Genomic DNA, 14,635 nt, shown 5'->3' with positions numbered 1-14,635 from the left:
CGGCGTTCCACGGTTCCCCACTACGGGTGCCCGGACGACCCAATCCGCGTTCGAAATCGCCTCCTCGTCCCCTCCCCCTACAGGGGCGGTACTCCCGGCTCCTGAGAGGTGGGGTCGGTATAAAGGGGTTGAGGTCACTGGGAAGGGGCGAAAGCGCGACGGGACTTGAGCTGAAGTACGGACTTCAAACCTCAAGTCCCCGCGCCATCCCGCGCTCTCTCCTCCCCTGGGCTCCAGAACCTCCACTCTCCTTCTAGGCTCGCTGGCTTGTGGCCAAGGAGCTCGCGCGCCGCCTCCGCCCCGAACGCAAACAGCTGTTCCCAGAGACGTCGCCGCTCAACTTTGCCAACTAGTCCGCACGCACTTTGAACAGCGGAGCAACCTGGACCTGTGGGTTGGGGGCCGTTGGCGGAGTTTAAAGAGAAAGGTGAAACAGCGGGTTCCTGGGCTGCGAGTCTCTGGGGTTCGCCTCACAACTTTCCAGAGGCGGCGGAGCGGTCCCGCCCCACCCCTCCCCCGCGACGCCCGCGCGCTCAGACCCGGCTGGTTCCTTCACTCGGAGCGCGTGGGCAGCCGGGGCAGCGGCTTACCTGGCATAGAAGCGGTGGCGGCAGCGGCGGGAAGCGTAAGCAACACGGCAGCGGCGCTTACGTTTGTCAGGTGGGTCTCGGCGAGGTGTCTCACAGCACTTCCCATATGGTCTAGCGGTTAGGATTCCTGGTTTTCACCCAGGCGGCCCGGGTTCGACTCCCGGTATGGGAATGGTGTAGCTTTTCTTTTTTTTTAAATTTCAATGAATAAAAACCGATTTGTAGGACTGACTTATTGTTTTCAGTGTGCTGTCCGGGTGAGTTTGTGGGGGGAAAAAAAGCATTACAGTTGTTAGTGGCGCCGTGAGCTGGACTGCGGCTTTCGGAGCCAGCCATGAGTGCTGCGCCGTGCGTGGCGGAGGACCGGGCGCGCACGGAGTCCCTCTCCCGCCTCGCGCTCGCGGGGCTGGTCGGCCGGGAAGGAGTTTCACTTTCCCCGAGGCTGCTCCCCCGCCCCTCCGGCCCCTGGCCGTAGTTTTCCAGACGCTCGGAGGTGATGATTAACTCTGGCCTCGAGCATTATCTCCTCCCAGCGCCCCGCTTCGGCCCACACCCTCCTTGGCCGCCCTTTTCTAACTCGTCCCAAGAGATGCGGGGAGCGTTTGCCCCCGGCCCCGGGCGCTCCGGAGCCCGCGCGCTGGCCGGTGGTCCTTGTCATTATCTGTCTGTCTGGGGGGGGGTGTTTTCGGGACCTCCCCTATCTGACCCCCGGAACGCGGGGTGCCTCCCATAGCCTCCCGGGGGGCGCGCGTTCCCGTCGGCGCAGCCGCCCGTCACCGCTTTCCGCCGCGTGCGCACCCGCGTCTCCACCCGCGCCCCCCGCGAGGTCATCCCAACTTGACATTCGGGGCGCTGGTCGCGGCCCCCAAAATACCCCAGACTCAGGAGAAGGCCTTTGGGGAGGAGAATCTTTTTTTTTTCCCCCTCTGGGTGTTAAAAAACACACGAGCTGTGGAGAAGAAAAATACCATTATGATGAGATGTCTTCAAAGAAGACAATTGATTTTTCCAAAGGGTCTAATGTTTTGAGCGCCGTTGATTTAAAAAAAACAAAAAACAAAAAAAACCCTCCTGGGGTGGAGGTGGGGCTTGGAAGAGAGAAAACTGGCTGGAGACTGGGGAGGGGATGTTATAACAAAGTTTCACTGTATTTTTAAATATAGAAGCCCTGTGTTTATTACAGAGAAGGGGCAGCTGTGTCAGCAGCATGCGGGCTGTAAGTGAAACAAAAGCGTTATCTTAAATGCAAGCTGAAATTAGAAAATAGGGTCAGCTATAATGTTTAGTCTATTGGGCCTCTGGGGACAAGTGAAGGAAAAAGTGACTCTTGTGGATACTAAAACAGAAGTTTTGGCTGTTAGTGTGTGTGTATGTTCCCATGCTATTTTATAGCGTTAACTGCACAGTAAATTTATTAATGATCTGCGTGATTAAGGATTAATTGGCCTTACACTGTAAAAATAATAAAAATGCCTGCCACAACTAAAAGTATTTTAAGTCATCTTCATAAATTCAGATGTTTGAGTGTTTACTATGCTCCAGGTACCACCAGATAACCTTTGAAGTTACTGATGTTCAAGTTCTTCATGTTAATAGGTAGTAGATAGAATGGTATTTTGGCCTCTGTGATTAGCTGTGTGACCTTGTGGAGATCTTTCACCTTCTCTGTGCACTGGCTTTGGAGCTAGGAATTTTTGAAGGTGCATATATCACTCACAGTTGCAAGAATTGTTGAGCAGCTCTTGAATAGGTAATGACAGTGGAAAATTTTTGTTTAAATAAGGAGTATTGTGTTATTAGGAAACAGTTACTAAAGAATTACAGTCGTTCCAAATTTGAGAGGAATGAAAGACAGCTCTTCTTGTCCTGAGAGAAGGCTTAGTTTTTTCCTTGCATTTTGTAATGAGTTGGTATCATATCGTGCCAAATGGTGTTAAAATGGATGTTATTTTCAACTGTGCACTCAGTAATTGTTATAGTAGGGGGGTGAGTGGAAGGCAGTAGTGGGTCATCTCTGTGGAAGACACAAAATGACCTTATGTATAGTTGTGTATTAGGCATAAAATGGTAGGCCAACATCTAAGTGCTACTGGAGCCATCAGTTCTTACTTAGGCAAGGGGACTGGAGAAGAGATGTGGAAAGCAGAGTGTTTGCCCTGGATCTTGAAGAACTGGTTGGATTTCTCCTGGTGGGGAATGTGAATCATAAAGTTGTGGTGGGGGAACAAGTATGAGGCTGGCAAGTAGTCTGGTTTGGCAGGAGCACCAGAGTGTCTGGAGGGAGAGTCATGAGACATCAAGCTGGGAACTAGAAAGGAATTTTAACTTGATAAATTTTGACTAGGTAACAGGTTCTTTTATCAAGGAGTGACATTTTATGTCACTAGAGTTTTAAAAACATTTTTGTCTCTTAGAAGACCCAAATAGAGCAGTAATATGCGAAAAATTCTTGTTTTAAAAGTTTCAAACCATATAGCATACATGTAGAATATTTATGTTTAGGGGTTGAATATTAATTTTTAATTAATAGAATGCAGAAAAGCAATCAGTTAACTAGAATTCATAAGAATAAAATCTAGGTTCAAATTATGAGAATGATCTACAGCTATATTTTTATTGGCTTACTTTATAGAAAATGACTTTGGGCCAGGCATGGTGGCTCACACCTGTAATCTCAGCACTTTGGGTGGCTAAGACAGAAGGATTACCTGAGGCCAGGGGTTTGACACCAACCAGCCTAGGCAACATGGTGAGACTCTGTCTCTAAAAAAAAAAAATTAAAAAAAAATAAGCCAGGTATGTTGGCATGTACCTGTAGTCTCAGCTACTTGGGAGGCTGAAGCAGGAGGGTCACTTTAGCCCAGGAGTTCAAGGCTGTAGTGAACTATAGTAGTGCCACTGTACATACGCCAGCCTCAGTGACAGAGTGAGACCACATCTCAAAAAAAAAAAAAAGAAAAAAGAAATGATTTTGATATTCTAAGATAGAACTGCTAATTAATGTCAATAAAGCATAAACTGTAAATTGGTTAAGGCAAATTTGTGAGGATTCATTCTTATGATTGTGTCTTGTTACCAAAATACCATTGGCAGTCATATTTTAGTTGTTCTCTCTTGGGCCACAAAATAGTGACACTAATTGAAAGCTGTGGAATTACCCAAATAGTCCCTTTGCTAACTTTAGGTGTAATCAGAAGATATATGAAAGTTCAATACATGTTTGCAGAGATAAACACTTGTGTTTAAAGAAATAGAAGGGATTGAAAAATGATTCTAGAATTTTAGATAAAATCCAAGCATGTTGGTAAAATCCAAAGTGTCTGAGGCCCAACATGATCTGGCCTCTGCTTACTTTCCGAACTTCATCTCCTACCCTTCTTTACCTCTTCCTTATACTTAAGCCACCACATTATACTGCCTTTTTGCTCCTTGAACACGCCAAACTTATTCTTGTCTCAGTGTTTTATTACTTACTCTCTCCTCTGTCTGGAATTTTCCCCCTCTAGGTATTCATGTCTCAGGTCAACGTTACCTACTCAGAGAAGTCTTTTTGACAACCCTACTCAGAGACTCCCTCTTCCTTGGTTACTCTCTTGTTACTTTACAGTTTTTTCTTCATTTTCTTACTATCTGAAATTAACCTGTTTATTTCTTATTCCATCAGAATATAAGTTCCATGAGAGTAAGGATATTGTATAGTGAGAATGTTCTTGTTCTATAAAATTCAAACAATAGTGAAGAAGTTAGAATGTTCATACATTACTGGTGGAAATATGAAATAATGCAGTCCCTATGATGCGGTCACTTTGTAAAACAATTTGGCAGTGCCTCGAAATGTTAAACAGTTACCCTATGACCCAGCATTTCCACTCCTAGGTATATACCCAGCAGAAATGAAAACATAGTCCCACACTAAAACTTGTACACAGATGTTTATAGCAGCATTATTCATAAGCAAAAAGTGGAAACAACTCAAATGTCTATCAACTGATGACTAAGTAAAATATAGTGTATCCACACAATGGAGTATTATTTGGCAATAAAAAGGAATGAAGAACTGCTACATGTGACCACATGAATGAATCTCAAAAACATTATGCTAAGTGAAAATAGCAACCGCATTTTGTATAATTCCATTTATATGAAAAGTCTTAAATAGGCAAATCTATAGAGAAAGAGGATAGATTAGTGGTTGCTTCAGAATAGAGGGTTAAGGAGGTTTATGGGAGGTGACTGCTAATGTGGGGGTACATTTAGAGTGGTTAAATGTCCTAAAATTAGATTATGGTGATGGTTGTACAACTCCATAAATAAACTAAAAAACATTGAATTGTACACTTTAAGTGGGTGAACTTTATGTGGTATGTAAGTTATATCTCAACCAAACTCAAAAGGGATTGAAGCAATAAAAAGCATATATTTTATATAAAATATATTTGTATATATTTTATATAAAATATTTTATTTGTATATTCTATATTTAATTGAGTATATCTTATCTCAATTTTACATTTATCACTTGGAAAATAATAATAATAATAGTGGAATAATTCAACAGTGAAACTCTAGCTCCTAGATAGTTTCAGGAATGTAGCAAGTGCTCAGTGAATAACTGATGAAGAAGGTTAGATAAGTATACAGATAATGATGATAGTATGCATAGTGTGGTGAATGCTCAGAGGGGAATAAAGCCAAGGGTCATAATTGTTCTAAAATCCGTCTGAGTTTGTGTGAGGAGATGGGCTCTGAAGGCTGGTTAGGCTTTTGCTGGTAGAGATGGGGGAGGGGGACAAGGCCTTTTAGGGAAGCAAAGGGGAGCAGAGGCACATTAACAGCTGCTGGCACATTTTAGTGGCACTGAGAGTACAGGTAGGATAGGAAAGGGAAATAAAATTGCAAAAATAGATTAGATTCAATAGGGGACAATGTCAGTGCTTTAGCAGATCTCTGATGTCTTTTTACTGTTCTTCCAATCCCTAGTGTGCTTCCAATGGCTCCTACTTAGGAGGAACCTTGCCTCTTCCTGCAGAGAGCTGAAAGTGCCCGGAAACCCTCCCCCCATCCCAAAAGACTGTCCTCACAGTGTAACTTTGGAGCAGGGACTTTGACTTATTCCTCTATGTCACCGCACATGGAGCCATGCTTGGCACCTAGTGAACATCAGAAAATTTTTGAATGAACAAGTGAAAATTAGGAAGTTGCGAGTTCTATTCAAAGTTTATTTTACAAATCCCCTTGACCCTTGACAAGGGATTTTGGGAGGCCCTTGAATTTCAGGCTAAGGAGTTTACTTAGCTAAGAAAAAGGGTTTCTGGTGATATAAGGAGTGTTTTAGTGAAGTTAATTTGGTAGTAGTGTGCAGGATGAGCTGAAGGATGAAAGGATTATGTCTGTGGTGTCCATCTCCACCTTCTTATTCCTATTTCCCCTCCCACTTTGCTAGGCCTTGATCAAGGTCAGGGATCTCCTGCAGTACAGTAATAGCCACCTAATAGCTCTCTTTGCTTCTGGTCTCCATAAATAGGGTGGTGGTAGCAGAATAGAAATGATAGATCAGGTGGGCGCAGTGGCTCACGCCTGTAATCCTAGCACTCTGGGAGGCCGAGGCGGGAGGATTGCTCAAGGTCAGGAGTTCGAAACCAGCCTGAGCAAGAGTGAGACCCTGTCTCTACTATAAATAGAAAGAAATTAATTGGCCAACTAATATATATATAGAAAAAATTAGCCGGGCATGGTGGCGCATGCCTGTAGTCCCAGCTACTCGGGAGGCTGAGGCAGGAGGATTGCTTGAGCCCAGGAGTGTGAGGTTGCTGTGAGCTAGGCTGACACCACGGCACTCACTCTAGCCTGGGCAACAAAGTGAGCCCCTGTCTCAAAAAAAAAAATAAAAAGATAGATCAGATGCAAGAGGTACATGGAAGGAAAAATTTAAGATGTCAGAAAATAAATACTCCTGAAAGAAATAGAGAAGTTAAGAAGCACATATTTGGGTGGGCAAGGTGGCTCACACCTGCAATCCTAGCACTCTGGGAGGCTGAGGCAGGTGGATCGCTCAAGGGTCAGGAGTTTGAAACCAGCCTGATTAAGAGCAAGACTTCGTCTCTACTAAAAAAAATACAAATAAATTAATTAGCCAACTAAAAATATATAGAAAAAATTAGCCGGGCATGGTGGCACATGCCAGTAGTCCCAGCTACTTGAATGGCTGAGGCAGAAGGATTGTTTGAGCCCAGGAGTTTGAGGTTGCTGTGAGCTAGGCTGATGCCAGGGCACTCTAGCCCGGGCAACAGAGTAAGATTCTGTCTCAAAAAAAAACAAAAAAAAAAAACGCAGCACAGATTTTTTTTTTTGGAGGGGACAGGCAGTTTTTACTTTTTTAAAAATTGCCCATGTGTATGTGTCTTTTTGAACATTGAAATTGAACATCAAATTGTACATTGAATCTGGGAACAAGACTGTGAGACTGCCACCCTGTGGACAATATAACTTAGAACTAAAACTATCACGAATTATATAGTGACGTTTTATTCATTTGAAATTTACTATTTTAGAACTGTATTTAGTTTTTCCATGTTGTTGTATGTGCCTGTATTCACTAAACGGACAGCCTGAAATTAGTTTGTTTCCTGAACTTTTTCTGAGGCTTTTAAATGGAGTAAAAAAACACCATCAATAGCTTTTAAAAGTTGCAAAGAAATTCAAGAATGCTTCTTAGATGGTATTTAAAGTATAGTGGCATGTAAACCTGTTGTGAAATGGTCTTTTTTTCTTTATATTGTACTGATTTTTTTCATCCTATTTTACAATACATATGATATTGTCCTTGAGAAGTATGTGAAGACTTCCCCCTCAACACCCTTTTTTTGATTAAGTGAAAGTGGCCTTCTATCCTCATTTCTTTGTGGATTTGGTTTTATTTTTTAAAAATTTTCCATGTTTTGGATGAATTGCCTTAATTGTATTTATATAAACGAGTTTGAATTATATTATGTGTTACTTATTAAGAAGAGCAGCCTGCTCCCAAATTAAACAGTGGTAAACTAGCTTGAATCAAAATGAAATGGGGGTTGTGCAAGACTTATTTGCTCTCTGTAGCTCAGGTAATAGTTTAGTGTTGGATTAAATAAAACTTTCCCAGCAGATGACCTATTTACAGCCTATAATGTTATAAATGGCTTACACACTTGAATTTCCTAAGGTGTTTCAAGAGGGGTGGGTTAGCCATTTAGCACTTGAAATTTGTGTCACCAGTGAAGCAGAAGTGACTAAAGCAGCATTCTGAGGTCAGCAGTTGTGCCTTGTTTAGGAAGGTGATACACAGGCTGTAGAGTAGAATGGATGAAGTATTGATTGAACCCCTTGCCCCTTAGGCTACATGATACTTCACCATAAGGACCTTACGTTTTGGTAGTGGACTAATTGTGAAATGTAATGTTAATGATTTTAAATATTTCTCTAAGTCAGCTCTTCTGGAAAGTGTAGCATGACAAACATGGTAATGAACTTTAAATGTTTGGTCTTATTTAACTTTTTCAAAGTAAATATATGGAATCGTGGATAATTTTTCAAAATTATTTTTTTGCTACATGTGTATCTGATATTCTGCAAACATACACTGTGTAATTTTAAGTGAAATAGACCATGATGAAAATGCAAATGTTATATAGACTCACAAGGTACATTGGCATATAAAAAATAATATTATTTAGGTATGGTTTAAGAAAAGTAACTTTTCAAAATACTTGCTGGTCTATTTGCTCCTTTCCTAGGTTTTGGAATGAGGAGCCAATAAAGTTAGAGATATATTTATGTTTTGTTACCTCCTTTAATAGTTTCACTAAGTGACATTGACCTTATATAAATAAATTTTTAGTTTAACATTTAACTTAACACTTAAGAAACTCTGTTATCACACTATCTGTCTGCCTTTTTATACTATAATAGTGACTATTTTAAGATCCATAGAAGATAGTGTTCCCTTTTACTTTTCACACCTGGGTTCATTTTCATAGATGTAAATAATAAAACATTTTGTTCTTTGAAAAGTAATTCTAACATAGATGACTTGAATTTTGATAAAGCAATAAGAACTGTTTTCATAAGTTATTTGTGTGCATGAATTTTAATAGATCTTTTATTTTTGAGTGTAAACTCTTCACTATTGAATGAATACTTTTTTTTTTTTTTAATATGGAATGCTTCACACATTTGCGTGTCATCCTTGCACAGGGGCCATGCTAATCTGAATGAAGACTTTTGATTTAAAACTTTTTTGTGCTTTATTTTAGATGGCTGGGAAGGTACTTAGTCTAGTGACTTCTCAATCTAAAGAGACTTTCTAGATTGTCTTAAATCTTTATTTGTAGTTTAATCTTTTCACTTAAAAGTCTGTTTTGGATTTAGTATCTGAAGGCCAGGATACATTTCTGATTTAGGATGTATTGATGTATTGCTCCATGTGAAGCTTTAATCCAATATTTAATTCAGCCTTTCAGGGTCTTAATGGGATTTGTTGTACCTCAGCTTTCCAAACATTTTTGTTTATCACTTTTACCCTCTTATTAAGCCATGGGACACCCAATGACCCTATTAACTGAGCTGGATGAGACTCTACCACTGAATCACATGCTGAGTAGGGCAGGCACTGGGCTTAATTGAAAGAGCTGAAATGGAAAGGAAGGGTATGACTGCAAAGTGGATAGGGGAAGGTGTCCTAGCACATAGGTGGGGGGACACCTTCATATGTGGGCAGGGACCATGCCTGAATTGTTTACCTTAGTCTACAAGTAAACTGACTGTATCCGGAGTCTACAGAACAGGAACTGCTTACATACTGCATAACAAATACAAATAATACACATCATAGAACTCTTACTAACTGGAGTAAATACTGTTGACTTAGTTGACCGTTATTTCAGTTATTGAAATGTAGGTCATGTATATATATAAATGTACTATTTTGTAACTTTCATATTTCACTTAAATTTATCCTGGAAATTTTTCCATATCTATGCCATTTTATATAGGTAATCATTTTTAACAGGGGGATAATATGGTACATTCCATATAATGGGTTGTAGTTTCTATGCCATTTCCTGATTTACATAACAGTTTGTTTTTGTTTTTTTACTACTTTGAACAATACTGTGCTGAATGTCTGTGTACATCTTTGCATATGTATTTCTTTTGTTAGAATATATCCATAGGACTGAAACTGCTGGGTGAAAAGATATATACATTAAGGCCTTTTGATTGTGAAATTGCTTTATGGAATAATCTTTTAATTCTCATGAGGTACGGGGAACCAGCAGCCTTGGGTCCACATATGACCTTCTGGATCTTTGAGTGTGGCCTTTTGATGGAATCCAAATTTTACAGAACAAACCATTTTAATAGAGGAATTTGTTCTATGAAGTTTGGATTCAGTGGAGAGGGCCACACTTGGGATTTGGAGGGCCACGTGTGCATTTAAGGCTGCAGGTTCCCAGGGAAGTGAAAAGTGGTATTGTTTTTCTGCTCTGAGGTTTGAGAATGAATGAACATCTTTGGCCACCTTTCTCTTATAAAGTACCTATTCATGCCCTATGCCTGTTTTTCTATTAGAGTATTTGATTGTATTAATAATACCTTTTTTCTTCTGTATTTTATTATGAAAGTTTTTCAACATACAGCAAAGTTGAAATTTTATATTGAGCACTGATATACTTACCACCTAGGTTTTATCATTAATATTTTATAATATTTGCTTTATCATATATTTATCCTATCTACTCACTATTTTATCTTATTTTTTGATACATTTTAAATTAAATTTCAGATATTAGTATATTTATATGTAAATACTTTAGCATTTAGGTCGTTGAATAGTATTTCAATATTTTAGGGTTTTTTTTCTTTCTTTCTTTTTTCTTTAGAGACTGGGTCACTGTCCAGGCTTGACTCAAACTCCTGGGCCCAAGTGATCTTCCTTCCTCAGCCTCCTGAGTTAGGAGTAGCTGAGACTATAGGCGCTAGGTATTTTTCTTTTAAGATAAAACTTACATAAAACTACATGCATTAATTTTTCCACCTTAAACATTTTAACTTAAAACATAGAATTGGATGTTCATTGATCGGTCTTTTGTTGAAGGGTTCAAGGCCATTTTCTTTGAGCCTATGGTTGGTTGTACTTTTTTGTATTGTCTTTCTGTATTGTCAATGTACCCACAGTACATTGCCTATGACTTTTAGTTTTGATTTGTTAAATGGAATAAGAGATTTTCGTAAGCATTTGCTGAGTTTTGACATATGTATTCACCTATGTAAGCTAACCCCAAGAATAGGGTCTTTTCGTCTTTTTGTGAAGATTTTTTTGGGTCATATTTTCCTCTTAGTTTGTTCTTTACCTTAGCTTTGGTTATGGTGCTTTTAAATTTTTATGTAGTCAAATATCATCCTCTTCCTTTACTTTTTTCTTCCTCTTTGTGTCATATGTAGACATTCCTTAGTCTTCCTTTTATACATTTATACATCAATTAATGTATAAATGTTTATATTTTCTTGTACTTTTCACATATTTAAATCTGTAATTGGAATAATGTGATATAGGGATTTTTAAAGAAATGATTGGCAGTGGTTTGAAATTGTTAGCTAATATCATTTAATGAACAATCTTCCTTTTTGTGAATTTTTTCAGACAAAATAGATTTTTTTTTTTTTTTTTTTTTTTTTTTTGAGACAGAGTCTCACTTTGTTGTCCAGGCTAGAGTGAGTGCCATGGCGTCAGCCTAGCTCACAGCAACCTCAAACTCCTGGGCTTGAGTGATCCTTCTGCCTCAGCCTCCCGAGTAGCTGGGACTACAGGCATGCACCACCATGCCCGGCTAATTTTTTTATATATATATCAGTTGGCCAATTAATTTCTTTCTATTTATAGTAGAGACGGGGTCTCGCTCTTGCTCAGGCTGGTTTTGAACTCCTGACCTTGAGCAATCCGCCCGCCTCGGCCTCCCAAGAGCTAGGATTACAGGCGTGAGCCACCGCGCCCGGCCAAAATAGATTTTTTTTATCAGTGCCATTTTTATTATAATCCAAGTTTGTAAATAGTATCAGAGCTCTTTATATCCTATGCTATTTAATCTATTCCTACATTTACCTGCTTGAGGCAATTTGTCTGATAAGGCATATCCCTCACTATTGTTTTTTTCAAGATTTCTTCATTTCTCTTAGATATTCTTTCTTGGATGAACTTTGGTAGAATCTTGAAGCATGGGAAGAAAAGATAGTGGGGAAATAGCAACAAGAGCAAAAATAAAGAGGTTGGTAAATTCAGGGGACTTATTTCACTAACTTGTAATTCTCTGAATTCTCACTCTGTGTATCACATTACACTTACATATTTTAGTATCCTTAAATTTGGGAAATGTCTGTTGAGGTTGTTCAAGCTAAATTCTAAAGTTCAAAATATTTTTGAGGTTTTAAGTTTGGGATGTTATAGAAAGAGCATGGGATTCTGGAGTGAGAATGGGTTTAAATGTTCACTTTAATTTTACTAACCATGTGATTGTGGGAAAGTCATAATTTTTGAGCCAATATATGCATCATATGATGTTTCTCATTATTCCGTTACTTGACTGGGTGATTCTTCAGATCTGGCTGCCTCAGCTGGGGCTAGATACTTAATCTAGGTGGGCTTCACTCACATGGCTAAGGACCTCTCTCTGTGTGGCTCTTACACCCCAGTGGTGGCATAAGAGGTCTCCGCAGCAAGAGAGAGCATGCCTGTGTGCCTACCCTTTCAAGCTTTTGCTTGTGTTACATTTGTTGTTATTCCATTGGTCAAAGCATATCACTTGGCCAATCCCATACTTAAGAGACAAAGTCTTGTTGCATACTGAGAAGTATGAACAACTTGGTAGCCATGACTGTACCAGTTGACCACAGGAAGTAAAGGATAGTTAACTCTTTGGATATCTAACAGAAAAGCTTCATAGGCAGGCAGTGAGAATAGGCTGTGCAAAGACCTAAGGCAGAAAAATGCTTGATGTGTTCATAGAATAGCAAGGAGAGCAAGTGTGACTTAGAAGGAAGGGAACAAGTAGGAGGTAGTGAGAGATACAATCATAGTGGCTAGGGCCCTGGCAAAATCTTACAGTCCTAGCAAGCAATTATAAAGACTTTTATTTTGTGTAAAAAGAGGAGCTTTGGGAGGGTTTTGAAGCAGGGATTGATATGATCTGACTTCAGGCTGCTGTTTTGAGACTCCCTGGGAGATAGGGAGAGACGGAGGGAGAGATCTAGCAGGAAGGCTACTTAGACTACTCCAGCGGTCCAGGTGAGAGATGACAGTGGCTCAGAGCATGATAGTAGCAATGAAGGTCAGTGGCTGTAGGGTTCTGTGTATGTTTTGAAGATTGAAGTCAGTAAGATTTCTTGATGGATTGGATATGAGTTTATGACAGAAAGAAACCAAGAGTCAAGATTTTTGGTCTGAGCAGCTGGAAGTATCAAATTGTCACCAAGATGAATGGAGAAAGCTGTGGGCAGAGTAGGTTTTGAATGGAAGACCTGAAATTCAGGTTTGGATATGTTAAGTTTGAGAAGACTATTGAAAGGGGTTGTCAAGTGGATAGAAGAATCTGGAGTTCCTGAGCAAGACCTGGAGATAGAAATTGGAGAACATTAAAATGTTTAGCACATTGGATACACCAAAGAAATATTTCCTAAAATGATTGTAAATCTAAAATACTTTTAAGTTCTCACATGTCATTTCTGCCAGTGATTTGACTTCAGGTGTGGAAGAAGAGGAGTATAGCAGTTTAGCTATAGCTAAAATGTTTCCTTTGTCATAATAAAACTTGGGTTCAAAAAAGGCATTTATTCATCTATATGGAACATGTTTCATCTGTCTTGTGAAACATGAATAAGTAAAGCTGGAGGCTAAATATCTTATTTGAATGTTCCTTTTTAGTGAAGCTTTTACCAGCCTGCTTCTAATTAGGACGGTTTATTTACAGGAGGCTGTATAAGTAAAGGTCTGAAAGGGACAGAAGACCAAAAGTTTTAGGAAAGGGCCACTTTTGGATAACCTCTTAGGATAAGTTTTTCTTACCTTTTTCTTCTTTGTTTTCTTCCTCTCTCTCTCTGTCTCTCTTTCTCTCTAATTTTGAAGTGTTGTCATCCATTAACATAGTGGGATGTTGAAGTATAAACAGTGGGTCAAGGGTCAAATCCAGAAGCTGTTCTTTTTTTTTTTAGACAGAGTCTCGCTTTGTTGCCCAGGCTAGAGTGAGTGGCGTGGCGTCAGCCTAGCTCACAGCAACCTCAAACTCCTGGGCTCAAGCGATCCTGCTGCCTCAGCCTCCTGAGTAGCTGGGACTACAGGCATGCACCACCATGCCCGACTAATTTTTTATATATATATTTTAGTTGGCCAATTAATTTCTTTTTATTTTTTATAGTAGAGACGGGGTCTCGCTCTTGCTCAGGCTGGTTTTGAACTCCTGACCTTGAGCAATCCACCCGCCTCGGCCTCCCAGAGTGCTGGGATTACTGCAGAGCTTTACTGCTATGGGCTTGATCTCCAAACAGGACTACCAGACCCAGCCTATCAAGCTCTTTGTAGAATTTGGACTAAGTTAGAAGGTGAGAAAGGGGCCTTCATTTTGTTGGTTATTCAGACCTATACAGAAATGACCTGAGAATGATTTGGATTGTGTGGAAGAGAAAGGAAAAAGGTTTGTCACTGAGCCAATGTTCAGTTCAACTTCCAAAGGTATCATTCAGCAAATATTTATTAAACAACTATTGTGGGCCAGGAACACACTATCAGATAGAAATAAATGACCAATGAGGCATATACACAAATGATGTAAGATGTAATGTACTTCACCACGTATTCCAGCAGTGTAGGCAGGAGGAGTTCTAAAGAAAAATCTATTCACCTTTGAGTGCCCCAAATCCAGAGAATGCTTTGCATATTGTAGTAGTGCATAAACATATGTATGAATGAGTAAACCATGTGATTCGTAAACAGTGTGATTAGATCATTTAGAAAATACTGTGGG

General features: G+C 39.8%; 1 protein-coding gene, 1 non-coding gene and 1 pseudogene across 2 annotated transcripts in view; 2 read left to right on the top strand and 1 right to left on the bottom strand.

The window, feature by feature from the left end:
- The first annotated feature begins 521 nt into the window (after positions 1-521).
- Positions 522-14,635, top strand: part of ELF1 (E74 like ETS transcription factor 1) — a 99,820-nt gene continuing 85,706 nt past the window's right edge. The window contains exon 1 of the mRNA XM_012764977.3: positions 522-660. The gene's annotated coding sequence lies outside the window, so the exon portion shown is untranslated. The remainder of the gene's footprint in view (positions 661-14,635) is intronic.
- TRNAE-UUC (transfer RNA glutamic acid (anticodon UUC)) lies at positions 691-762 on the top strand. The gene has a single exon. It is a non-coding gene; the product is annotated as a tRNA-Glu (tRNA).
- LOC142875301 (uncharacterized) lies at positions 8,775-8,835 on the bottom strand (annotated as a pseudogene).

Source organism: Microcebus murinus, chromosome 13, assembly GCF_040939455.1.
Source record: "Microcebus murinus isolate Inina chromosome 13, M.murinus_Inina_mat1.0, whole genome shotgun sequence".
NCBI classification, from domain to species: Eukaryota; Metazoa; Chordata; class Mammalia; order Primates; family Cheirogaleidae; genus Microcebus; species Microcebus murinus.
Note: the sequence above shows the minus strand (reverse complement) of the source record. Positions and strands in the feature narration are given on the sequence as shown.